This window comes from Apus apus, chromosome W (assembly GCF_020740795.1).
Source record: "Apus apus isolate bApuApu2 chromosome W, bApuApu2.pri.cur, whole genome shotgun sequence".
NCBI lineage: Eukaryota > Metazoa > Chordata > Aves > Apodiformes > Apodidae > Apus > Apus apus.
This window is the reverse complement of record NC_067311.1, coordinates 2,636,863-2,650,720: the sequence shown is the minus strand read 5'-3', so window position 1 is coordinate 2,650,720 and position 13,858 is coordinate 2,636,863. Positions and strand designations below refer to the sequence as shown.

General features: G+C 38.2%; 1 protein-coding gene across 1 annotated transcript in view; it reads left to right on the top strand.

The window, feature by feature from the left end:
* Positions 1–6,615: 6,615 nt before the first annotated feature.
* LOC127395172 (transcription factor RFX3-like) overlaps positions 6,616–13,858 on the top strand; it is a 149,620-nt gene continuing 142,377 nt past the window's right edge. The window contains exon 1 of the mRNA XM_051641700.1: positions 6,616–6,772. The gene's annotated coding sequence lies outside the window, so the exon portion shown is untranslated. The remainder of the gene's footprint in view (positions 6,773–13,858) is intronic.

The following is a 13,858-nucleotide window of genomic DNA, read 5'->3' as shown; positions in this document are numbered from 1 at the left end:
ATCGCTCTTCTCCCCTCTTTCAGTTACAACAAGACCAAACTTAACAGATGATATACTCAAAGCTTGCCACAAATCTCACAATACAGATCAATGGGGGAGTCCAATAATAACTATATGCAGGGAAACCCAGCCCAAAAATATTCCCTATACACAAACCCAACTGCTAAATGACACTTTCTACAATAAAAACAAAAAAAAGGCTGATAAAACATCAACAGTCTATACACTCAACTTCTTCAGTTACAGTTAGTGTCACTTAATATCCCACTCGCTTTGTTCGTCTCCAGCCACACCCCTCACGGGATAACGGATCCATGGTTCAGAACTCCTCACTCACTTCGTGCTCAATTGCACGTCTCAAGCGTGTCTGTTTTCTCTCAAGCCTTTTGCACTGCTCGCTTCATATGTCGCTGACCACATCCCTCACAGGATAGTGGAACTGCAGTTTGAGACTCTGCACTCACTTTGTGTTAATAACACATCTCATTCACTCCACATTCACTTCAACACAACTGACAAAAATACAGGGGGCAGATACAAGATACAAAAAAATTAAAACAACTCAAAAGGCTTATTCCAGTTACAATTCCAAATTCCAAACCAAATTTAAATTACACCTTTTACATACAAGTCCAAAATATACCCCAAAGGGCTTCAGGTGAGACTCTGACCCACAGTTCTGGAATACTGAAAATGTTACATGGGTACTCTGGGACTCCAGACGCCCACACCTTGCCCCGCACAAGATGTCTCCTATGTCTTACACGATATCAACTTTGCTGGCCCTACAATTACTGTTACAATTACAAAATTTAAAAGAAAAGAATACCTTGTCTGTTGAGATGGTCCTTGTCTGTCCCTGCAGTGACCTGAGTGAGTCGAGGAGTCCCTCTGAGAAATCTCAGGGTGCCCTAGGGAGTCCCATCCTCAGCAGGTCCTGCAGCTGGACAGAGAGTGTCCCATCTGGGGTGCCAAACTGAAGTGAAGAAGTATACTCTATAGCCTTGTGAAGCTATAAAGCAGGTATTCTTTATTGTAGCACTGGGTGCACGGAGGATGGCTCCTCCAAACACGCACACCAACAGACAAGAACAGTACATATTTATTTACTTAAAAATATACATATGCATTACCTAACAAAGAAATAGGCAGGATTGAACAAATTAGTTCCAAAAATTCATTATAATATTTAAATTGTTTCCCCGAAATCATTAACATAAAGTAACACCCATTCCTGCATGTGCAGTGCCTCTCAGTGGTCGTGGGCAGGGGTCTCTTGGAGGAAGGCTCACAGTCTTCCTTGCTGTGCACTTTTCACCTTAGGCCGTATTGTCCATCACTCTGGCAGGTTGAGTCCATCATTCTGGCATATTGACTGATGAAGCAGGCACGGACAGGCACAGCCTCATCTGGATCCTGTTTTGTGGACTCTCAGGTGAAACACATCCTACTCCTGCACAATGTCTCTACTAAACATAAACATTAGTAGATTCTACTCTCTAACATTATATTCATCTTAAAATGTTAACCCTTAATCAATAGACAATGTTAACCCTTAATCCATAGACCCCTAATATTAAAAAATCCCTTAATCAATAGGTTCCCTAATATTATAAACCCCTTAAGCACTAGGCCCCTTTAATAATTTAAAGAATAATCCAGTGATGAAGAAAAAAGTTCAGATGGGTAAGCTCATATCTGGCACAGAACCAAGTGATTATTGGCAAATAGGCTTTTCAGAGCTACCCAGACAAAATGGGTATCGATACATTCTGGTGGGGGTTGACACTTTTACAGGGTGGCCAGAAGCCTTTCTTTTCATACTACACAGGCAAAAGAGAATGTAAAATGGCTATTACAAGAAATAATACCAATGTTTGGAGTCCCTATTGGGATCTCTTTGGATAGACGTCCACATTTTGTTGCTGAAGTTGTGCAAAGTGTATGCAAAGTCCTGGGAATCTCTTGGGATTTGCATACACCATGGAGGCCACAATATAGTGGAAAAGTAGAAAGGATGAATCAGACACTAAAAAGATAAATTAGCAAAATATGTCAATAAACTAATTTGAAGTGGCCTCAGGCACTCCCATTGGCATTGCTGCGAATCAGAGTACAGCCAAAAAGTGACACCTCAGTCAGTTCTTATGAATTGCTATATGGGAAACCATATGTCCTGGTTTGAGCCAGGATTAAGCCACTTTTACTGATTTTTTTTCCTTCAGTAAGCTTTCTTTTGACTAGTAACAAATTGTTCTAGCTAGGACTGATAAGAAACGTTGGAATGTATGCTATTGCTGGGACTTCAAGGTCGCACCTTCACTCTGCCGGCTCAGACACGACGGGGAGATCTATGATCTCCCCTGTAGGAGGCCGAGTTAGACAGCAAAATTGGCCAGAGATATTCCAGTCCATATATCTACGTAAGCTCAGAGGAAGGTTAGAGATCACAGAAGACAACTTCCTTCCTGCTTCTTCTTCCTTTCTTTTCCATCCTGCTTCTTCTTCCCTTCTCGTCCAGGGAGGTCTCTGTCCATCCATCACCATCGACCCCTAGGCTCAAGCTCTCCTGAACCTCATAACTCTGCACTCTCTTCGGCAGCAATCGGGGACTTTTCGGGACTGTTCGCTTTTAAGGAGAGTGCTGTGGAAGTTGCTCAGGGTGGGGGAAGACAATAGGGGTTTTGCACATATCTGAACACATTTGTATATAATTGTATGTATTTTCTTTTATCATTAGTGTTTAATTAAAGCTGTGTAGTTTAGTTTTCAATCCAGAGCATCTCTCTCATTCTCTCTCTCCATCCCTACCTGGGTGGGAGGGGGAGGGGATCAAGAGCATTGTTGTCAATCCTGAGTTGAACCGTGACACCACATGAATCCCCAGAACCAAATCCAAACATGCATATAAAAGGAAAACAGGATGTGCATCTGGTTTCTCTAGGAAAAACCTTAACTGCAATTTGGAATGTTGTGGTGTGGAACAGACCCCTGAAAATCCAGTACATGATTTTCAACCTGGAGACTATGTCTATGTGAGGACATGGACCTCTGAACCTTTACAGGAACACTGGAAAGGACCCTTTCGGGTGCTGCTAACTACCTTTACAGCTATCAAGATGGCCGAATCAGAGGCGTGGATCCACTACACCAGAGAAAAGAAGGCACCTCCTTCATGGAAGATCATCAATAGAGATCCAAAAACTTTAAAACTAACTTTAAAACATGTCTAAATTTACATACCAGTTTGGGATTGTTGTTATAGGTCTGATTTTGATTTGGAGACTAATGCTAGTGGGAGCTTGGTTTGAGACCAAAATTGAGAGACAAAATGAAACAGAGAATTATGAGGATAAGTTATATCTGAGGGCAAGGAACAAAAGGCATGTAGAAAAAGATCAGCTGATACACCCCCAAGCAAAGCACCAGAAGAAAATGTGATGGTTGGCTTGATTAAAGAATTTGCCAACTTGCAGAATGTAACACAGATTACTGCTTGCTTACCAATGCCAAAAGCAGCAGGTGAATCTGTTCCATGGGGAATTTTAACAATGAATTTGACCAATTTAGAGCACAAAAATGAGACTACCCACTGCAAACAAGTTGGAAAAGATGGAAATACCCAGGGAATAGAGCTGATTGCCAAAAGTTAACAAATTCTTATTTTGAATCAATAAGAGATCTATCAGCTCACATGCATTTTCTTTGTAGTGGACCAACCTGTGATGAAAGAAATAGAGGATATTGTTCTTACACTGAACCAATTAAGAGAAATGTTAGCTGAATAATTATGGAACTTAAATGTCAGGAAACCAATCAGAATAGCCAACAGACAGAGGTGCAATGGGATTCTATATGGTCCATGACTATATTCTCTCAATTTCAGTATATGGGTAGAACCTCCTGATGCTTTACATGGGACAGAACAGCTTTTGCAGTCTTTCCATCGGTAAATTAGAAAGGAAGTACACTGAGAGAAAAGGAAAAAGCAGTGTCTTGGTGGAAATGTGGAAAGGTATATAACTGCAGTACTGTAAACCTAGCAATCCAAAACATTCCCCCTTTGGCTGCAGCTTTAAAATATGGATGTTTATGTTGAGGACTCAAGAATGGTGTAAATTTAACTGCAACATATATACCCAAAATAGGAACAATATTTAGCTTTAGAAGGTCTACAATTCAGAGCCCAGGACATTTAGTTTGGACAATGAGTGATGGAACGTGGACAACGCCTTTACCTCTGCATGGAAAAGTAAAAGAGATCACCTTAGGTATGCCAACCCCGTGCCCAATTTGGAAAAAATCTCTCTTTAAGGGATCCCTAGAAAATCTGGAAATAAGGCGAGTAAAGAGATCAGAGAGATGAAACATGGAATGAACCATTGACAGAAGTAAAAATTAGCTGGGCTCTAGAATCCCTCTTAAATCCCATAGCATCATATAGAAATAGGGAATGGTTTTATAGACTGACCAGACAGGTGGAAAAACTGGCAAATGTCACCAAGAAAGGATTCAGAGAATTAAATTTGCAGTTACAGGCAACCTCAAGAATGACCTTACAAAACAGAATGGCATTAGATTTACTAAAGGAGCATGGGGTTTGTGGATACCTAAGGGGCAGGGTAGACCATTGCTGTATACACATTCCAAATGTAACACAGGATGTGGAACATGATTTAGAATTACTAGGGAAGACTGGAGAGGACACTCAGAAAATCTGAGAAGATATGTCAGAGGACTGGGTAGATAAGATTTTTAGTGGATTAGGATGGAATCTGAGTTCATGGATAAAATCATTAATTGGCACATTATTTGTTTTATTACAACCTTTCCTAATGATGTTGTCATATGTCTTCCCCACTTATGTGGGGAAGAAAAGAACAGTTTCCCACAAATGTTGATCTATGCTTGTTTGAAAAGGCAAATTAACAGCAAAACTGCATTTAATCGAATGATCATTAGTGCAGTGTCAAGACAACAAGATGAAAGAGAAATGGTAACAAGGCTCCCACCAGCATATAGTGAAGCAAAAGTGTAGTATTTTTTTTGGTGAAAGTATTGAAATAATTTTCAAAACTTTCAAAGGGGGGAAATGTTACTGAATTGACTACATTTTGATTATTTAGAAGGCCTGGGCCTAGTTGGACCTGACCAAGACAAGGCTTTTAGGAGAAACTGTTCGTATAGGAATCATATTGGGAGGGGGAGTGGGTGATTATGTTTTACTTCAGTAGTCACAGAAACCACATGTACTAGACAAGCGGTACGTACAAGTAGCTAAGGGCTAGTGTTGCATAAAGAGTAAGATATTATGCTTAAGCAGCTACTGTGGAAAGAATAATACAATAATAAATCCTGAACCTATCACACAGTAGCCAAGGTCACAGTAACCAGTTATGCTACTTGAATATTCCCTTTCCCCATTCCAACCTGGTTTGAATATCAGGGACTACAATCAATAGGGTGACCAATGATTTTTGTTAGAAATGAATATGTATGAAGTTATGTAACTCAAAGGGGGCCAATCAATGCAAAGGTTAAACTTAATTAATAACTAAAAATGAGCATTATATTAATTTTTATGTTAAATATTTTGGACAATCAAAATTGAATATATAAAAACCTGTTGATTGTAATGCAACTTAGGATATGCTAGGAGGAATTATCCCACGGTTCCTCTGTGCGTCAATAAAGAAGTGTCTGCTTACCTGCATCACATTGGTGTTGATAAGTTATTTTCACCCTATTTGGTGACAAGGGGAGGAATAGAAGTGAAGCAGGTTGCATTCTAAAGAAAGGCATATGTGAGGAAGGGTAGGGGTCTATGAGGAACATTGCTGGAGGGAACGACTGGCACAAGGCAGCTGGTAATGCACATGCTGGTTGTGCATGTGCTGAGTCCAGCAGGCCAATCATATACAGCAGTTACAGAAAATGTTCAATTTTGCCAATGAGGGCAGTACAGCTGCTGCCACAGTGTCACTTACTTTAACAAATAACCCCACTGCCATTTTCTGATGCAAAAAGAAGTGGAAAAGGTGACAAACAGCGAGCACAAAGCAGAACTTCCTGTTCAATCTAAACTGCTTCCAAGTAGCAGGAAGGAAGCAGGGTGGAAAAGCAAAGCAAACCACTGAAAGAAGATCCCTGCACAAAACTTCCCTTTATCTTAGTCGCTAATCGGATGTGACGTTAGGCTGTCTGAGCATGATCCACGCAGGAGACAGATATGCAGATATGACCACACCTCCTCTCCCTCTCCCTCCCACTCGGGTTTCAGCGTGGCTATTCATTTGAACAATAAGCCACCACTACAGGCTCCCTCCCTGCCTGCTCCCATGTAGTGTGATCTTACATCCATGGGTAGTCCACTGTCATACTACTGCCACTTAGCTCTTTGGGGATAGAATGCTCCCTCGCGCGCCCTTAGCGAGGTAGGGGAGTTAATACGTCCCTCCCAATGTTCTTTTCTTTCCCCCGGGAGGAAACGGATCCCCCTCCCCTCCAGTCTTAGAGGCTGACCGTCATACGGAAGGCACTGCCTCTTCCGGGTCTCTTCGGCTGGGCCACCGCCTCCTCCTCTCTCGCTTTCTCTCTCTCTTTTGTGAGTTATAGCAACTGTTGCCTTGTGAATCATCCGCCATAGTCACCGTAGTCCTGGTGATTGTTACTCATCAACAACAGCTCTTCTGCTGCTTTCCGTCTCCTTCATCATCGTCACCTACAACAACCACCACAAGCAAGAATAACAACACAGCTTTCCACAGTTCAGGTGAATGTAACTGTTCTGTACACGCTTGCAATCTTGCCTTTCTATTCCTTTCTTCTCTTCCCCCCTCCACCCCAACCTTTACCTCCTCTCTCCTTGTAGGCTGGGACTGCTCCGTTGGGCTTCACTATTGATTGAGAGGGCGGGGGGAGAGAAGCCTCGAGCGCTTTCTCTTTCTCAGCTTTTCTTCCCTCCCATTTTATAATATGGGAAGAGACATCATTCCCAGTAGGAAAAAAAAATATGTAAATTTCCTTGTGGTTGTTTATACTAAAGAGTTGGGGTTTTTTTTAATCGAAAGTTGTTATCTGACATGCTGCGGTACTTATAATGTTCCAAAGTATCTTGCATATCAATAGGGAAGGCCAGTAGGTAACAGCAGAGGGGTTAGAGATGTTTTAAAACTGTCTTCAAGGTGTGATTAGTAGTTAATAGTAGAGGTTGAAGGGTTAATTAGTATTATATAAAATTCTTCAGTGTAATTAGCTGTCATTTCCAAAAACCAAGTTATCTGGTTGCATGTGTAATTTAATTTTATAATTTAATTTTATGGCTGTACTTTTTAATTCCTAACTTTCTGTTCTCATCAAATAACATTTTAATTTTATTTTAAAAATATTTATTCTACATGGAATATTTGATTGTATTATTTTTCATGCACTTATTCAGGGCCTTTTTGAATTCTCCAGCTCATACTACTTGGAGAATTTAACCTGCTAGCATAGAAACCACTAAATTTACAGTAAACTCAAATTTTTCATATTCAGAGTACACAACACTGTGTGTTTTACTTACTTTCTTAGAAACACATTTGTTTCTGAAGAGCTAAAGAAGTCTTTAATGTATAGTTCCATAGGAATAAGAACCATCTACCTGGGTATGTTTTCTTAATTAAGGTGGTCCAACCATGCCATGTTGTTGATCCATGTGGTTTCCTGTTATCATTCAGTTTCTGTATGAAGTTGTATTATCTCAGTAAATGTTATAAGATAGTTTCATAGTCTATTAAATCTAGCTTATACTGTGTTACAAAGTGCACCTCTTACAAAAAATGTACATGCTTTCTTATGAATGTATGTCTTTCTGCTACCCAATAAAAGTGCTACGTAGAAAAACAATGACAGAATGCATCTACTGTGGGCTTTAACCTATTTTAAAATTAATTTAAAAGAAGAAAAACACTAGTATTGTGTAACTATCTAGTTCTTCATAACCCCTTAGCCAGTGTTTTTCATTGATTCTTAACATAACTTTCATGTGTATTTCCTGTATAATTGCTTTAAAAGGATTTATTCTAGTTTCTCTCTGAAGTGCCATGATGAGAAACGTTTAGTTGCCTCTTACACTCATACTTACACGGCACAAAACGGATATTTTTATCTTCAGTGATTCCTTTTTGTTTTATCACATTACCAGTCTTTTTGAATTAAACCTAATTGTGAGCTAACTATAAAGTAATATATTAGGAAAATAATTGTTATTTTTTTAGAATGATTGCTTAGTAACATGCAGATACAAGCCTATGAAATGGAAGACAAAATGCTAGATTTTAAAAGGCATATTTGGAATTCAGATAACGGGGGAAGCTTAAGAACATCCTTGGAACATTTTGATAATTTTGTTTCTAGATAAGAAATTAAACTATATGTCAGTCTTTAAATATTTTTGTGTCAATATTTTCTTTGCTTTTGCAATTTATGTTTTAGTCCTACTTTGCTTTTTTATTATTGTTGATAGTTTTGTTTGTTCATGTACATTTTATAATTCTGTTTTCTGTATTTGCTGGCACTCAGTTTCAATCTTTATTAATCTCCTCAGTATGGTTCCTTTTTTGGTAAATTGTTTCCTATCCACTGTTCTTTCTTTTTCCTTGTTAGATGCTTTGTTTCCACATGGTTTGATGTTTCACAGTTTACTTGAGGTAGTGGGATATGGTGAGGCTGGGAAGCATTGTAGCAGAGATTTCTGAAGTATATCCAGCTGAGCTGCAGGGATAGCCTACAGTTACTCTTTTGTTAATCTATTTTCTTTTGGGATGTAAACATTACCTGCATCATTGCAATATACACAAAATTGAAATTTAAAATTTATTTTTAAGAAGACTCATTCAGCAAGTTGCAAATTTCTAGAAAGAATGCAGTTCAGGATCTATTTTTCACCCCAGCAACCTGAAGATTCGTTAAAACCTCTTCAAACATATTGTGAAAATAATCCTGTTAAGGAATTTGCCTTTTTGTCAAGTAGAAGAACCTGAGGAAGTTTTAAAATTATTTTTTAAGATAATTTAGAAATTATCTGTATGTGTGCTCAGTTGAGGTATGCTTAGATTTTTGCAGAACAAGTACTTGCATGGAGTACTTGAAAGTTTGATGCTGAGGAGTGAGGGAGGGAGAAGGATTTTGAGTGGAAAAGACTAAAGGGAGCATTGAACATGGACAATTTGTACTGTAGAAGCATGCTAGTCTCACATAATAGTGGAGCGGGGGGAGGGGGGAGTGCTGGTTTAATCTCAGTGGGGCCTGGTTCTGGTTGAATTTCTTCATGTGAATACTTACTCAACCAAGCTGTCTCACCAAACTTTACAATTTGAGGCTCTGTCCTGTTTTGTATAAACAAACCTATATGTTTGCAGAAGTTTCATTTACTTTAGTTCCATTCAAGGGACTATTTTATGGCACTAATAAAGAATTACTTATGGAACAACTGAGGTTGGACAGCATTGCAACTGCTCAAGTCCCTCCTATCTCTAGTACATCCTTGAGCAACAAAGAGGAAAAAACTTGCTCTCAGTAAAAACTAGATCTAACAAAAATCAAGACTGTAAAATATAGTTCATATAATCATTAGCAAATTTTAAACTACACCTATTTTCCCAGTATAATATATCTAGATGTCTTTAACTATAGATAGATATAATGTAGATATAATAATTTTAGACTGTTTTCCAAGCTGTTTTCCATCACTTTTGAGATCACAATCAATAGGGTAGCTTTTAATGTTGCAGTGATCTGTCCTTGAAAGTAATGTAAAGTAGCAATTACTTTACTTATTAAGTCTTTATCTTTTTGTCTGTATTGATGGAAATGTGTGCTTGATTATGGACTTTGTTGCTACTGTGTTCTTTACAAGGCTAAATCCTAAAAGTGCAGGAGATGAGGCAGCTTATTTTTATGGTTTGTCTTATAAGCCCATTATCCTAATGTAGACCAAAAAAAAGAAAAAGATTGATTTTGCTTTAGAAAAAACATTTCAAGGTTATGAATTCTGGAGAAGAAACAAAATACAAGTTACAAAAGTTTTTTGCTTCTTCCCCCCAACATTTTGCTTTCAGAGCAGTCTTCATTTCGTTATTCCTTTTTGAGGTCCCTGTAGAAAACATTGATTAAGTAGTATGAAATGTTTTGAGGTACACAAATTTGGTATTGTACGGACTAATTATCTTAGTCTTTCAGATAACTTTTGAGACATCTTTTTATTCCTAAGTTCCTAAGGAAATACCACCCTCTATCTTATTTGAAAGAGAGGTAGAGGTTTCAAAAACACATATTTCATCAAAATAATTATCTGGGGAGAGATAAGACTAAATTCATGCTACTGTTGAAGAAAAGGCAGTCAGTGCTCAGGTGTTATATACTCCATCTGGCAATAGACAGCTGGCCAATCAGTAAACATCCACACCCTATACTCTTGTAATACAGATATGTTTAAAGAGCAAAAGGCATAAGCTTGATTTCCTATTTCCTATAGTTGTCATTAATTGTGCTACTACAGAACGAGTTATTGGAGAGAAAAGGCATATGGTCACTTTTTCAATATGCCATTTCTTAGTCCTTCTCCAGTGGATTTGCTGAAATATTAATGAAAACACTGATCCTGTAGTGGTATTTGTAGATATCTAATTTGGCCTGCAGAATCTTTATGATTGAAAATAATGAGCAAAACCATAAGAACAGTTTGACAAAAACATCTTAGAGTCAACTTGAACATCATTTTGAGATGAATGTTGATATAAAATCTTATATTGAATTTTTAAATTTTATTTGCTAAACACAAGGAAATTGGCTATTTTAAATCAAACTAACCTTTTTCAAAAAGGTTTATGAAATTATTGTGAAGACTTGTATAAAACTGAGTGGTGGACAAATTTACTCTGTCATACCAGCCTGTCTGTATTACATTTTTTAATCCTTTGTGTTAAAGTTGTGAAAAAGGTAGAATATATGTGGGCAGGTAGGTGGCATGGAGATGTAATGAGACACAGAAATTCTCTCACAAATAGTAAAATGCATTACTTTGTGTAACTATATTTAAGTTTAAAATTTCTCACCTGGCTGACTTAATAATTAGCACTTAAAAAAAGATGCTACCAAAATCTTAGTCTAAATTAGATTAATACCCTTGTTTAATTATTGTTTCTGCTTTTAGAACAGTTAAAGTGTAGTTCTGCTAAAGGACAAAAACTATAATAAAAAGCCCAATTTAGTTCTTCAGGATGTTATATTTCATTAAAATAGCACCATTTAATTTTATTTTTTTTTCTGAATAGCAGAGAGCTGTCCTAACAGCTTAAAACATACAGTTTAAAAATTAATAAAAGCAATAGTTCTACCATCATAGTGTAGAATAAGAACATTGTATGGAAATATAAACTACTTTAATATTACTCATTTGACTTGGGATTTTTTAGTGTTGCGTTCTGGAAAAGTCTTTGTTAAATGGGTCTCTTGAGTCAGACTCTGTGAATAGTACCTTCCAGCTCAAATAGTCCATTTTGGAATGTGGTGTTCTGTGATATCACCAACATTAGAATTCTCACAGCAAAGCATATTAGTAGGTGAAGATGATTTATTCAGTAAAACAAATGTTTGTATTTATATTTGAATAATATTTATGTGGCATATTTTTCTAACCTGGGGACTTAAAAAGCATTTATAAAGCATATTTGAAGCAGGTATTTAGGTCTGTCTATCTTTAGGGAAGTTGTTAGCAAGCACTTAGTTTTAAGCATGTGAATTCAGTTAATTTAAGTAGGAGTTAAGCATTTGTATGAACAATCTTCTGAATGATGTAATTAGACTATCAATTCAGTTATTTTTGCAATAAGGAGGTATTAGTGTATTAAACTAGCAACTTGGAGACTTTAGAGGAAAGATGATGAAGCAAAGATGGAAGAGATAATATCTGAGACTCAGAAATTGAAGGATTGCAATTTGGAGGTTAAAATTGGATTTATTTTTTTTATTTGAGTAATGGAAAGTAAGTAGAAAGCAAAAATGGAAAAAAAACAAACTAGAAAATATATTTTATAATGCAGCTGTTCATAGCTCATTTTTTAAAGGTGTTTTTACTATATAAGCAACAAAACTTATAGTAGTGACCTTTTCAGAGGAGGTTTGGGATTTTTCATGTCTTCCCTTACAAAAAACTGATGGTAAGTATGTATTCTCAAATCATGTAGATTACTTTGATTTTCTGTAAGGATTTTGTTTATTTTCCAGAACAGTCTTTATTATCTTCATATGGCTCCCCCATCCACCTTCTCCCAAGTAGCTGATTTATCGTGTATTGTATATATGCTTATTTTCTTATAGACTCTCTTCTTCTAGAATAGCCATTCCCTAATACAACTGTTACAGGACAAACCTGAGTAACTGTGTTTGCAGGTTAATTTTTCAACTGCATCCAGAACTAGCTTATTATGATGACTGCTCTATGAATGTTTAACTAAATTATGTTGGGTTGACCTTGGCCAGATGCCCAACCAGCTGCTCTGTCATTCCCCCTCATCAACAGAACAGGGGGAAAAAATAATATGGAAAAGCTTATGTGTCAAGATAGAGAGATCACTTATCAGTTGCCATCATGGGTAAAACAGACGTGACCTGGGGAAAATTAATTTAATAAAATTAAATCAGTTTAATTAAAAAATAGATTTGGATGGTGAGAATCAAAGACAAAACCTAAACCACCTCCTCCCTGATTTTTCCAGGCTCAAATTCACTGCTTCATTCCCAACTCCTCAACCTCCCCCCCCCGTCCTAGTGGCACAGGTGGGATGGGGAATGGGGGGTTGCAGTCAGTTCATAATAGTTTCTCTTTGCTACTCCTTCCTCCTCACACTTTTCCTGTGCTCTAGAGTGGGCCCTTCCCATGGGCTACAATCCTTCAGGAAAGGACTGCTGTTGTGGGTTAACCCACAGCTCAGTACCACACAGTCACTCACTCACTACCCCCATGCTGGGATGAGGGAGAAAATTAGAAGAGCAAAAGTGAGAAAACTTGTGGGTTACAATAAAAACAACTTAACAGGTAAAGCAAAGCTGCACACGTAAGCAAAACTAAATAAGGAATTAATTTACCACTTCCTGTTGGCAGGCATGTGTTAAGTCATTTCCAGGAAAGCAGGGCCTCAGCATGGGTAATGGTAACTTGAGAAGATAAACACCATAACTCTGAATGTCCATCCTCCCTCCTTTCCCCCAGCTTTTATTGCTGAGTACAACATCCTATGGTGTGGAATATCCCTTTGCTCAGCTGGGGTCAGCTGTCTCAGCTGTGTCCCCTCCCAACTCACTGGCAGAGCGGTATGAGAATCAGAGAAGGCCTTGACGCTGTGTAAGCGCTGCTCAGCAATAGCTAAAACACCGGTGTTTTATCAATGCTGTTTCAGTCAGAAATCTAAAGCACAGCACTATATAAGTTGCTATGAAGAAAATTAACTCCATCCCATCCAAAACCAGTACATGTCCCCCACAGACCACAGTTCCTGCCCCAAAACCTGCTTCTGCATGGGCTCCTCTCTGTGGGCCACAGTTTCTGCCAAGAGCCTGCTCCAGCATGGGATTTCCATGGGCTGCAGGGTATCCACCTGTTCTGGCATGGTCTTCATCATGGGCTGCAGGGTAATAACTGCTCTGGAGTACCCCCTCCTCCTTTGCTGACCTTGGTGATTTGCAGGGCTGTTTCTCACACTTCCCCCCCACCTTCTCTCCCATGCTGCTGTGCAGCTTTTTTACCCTTTCTTAAATATAATATCACAGAGGCGCTACCAGCTTTGCTGTTTAGCTCAGCTTTGGCCAGCAGTGGGTC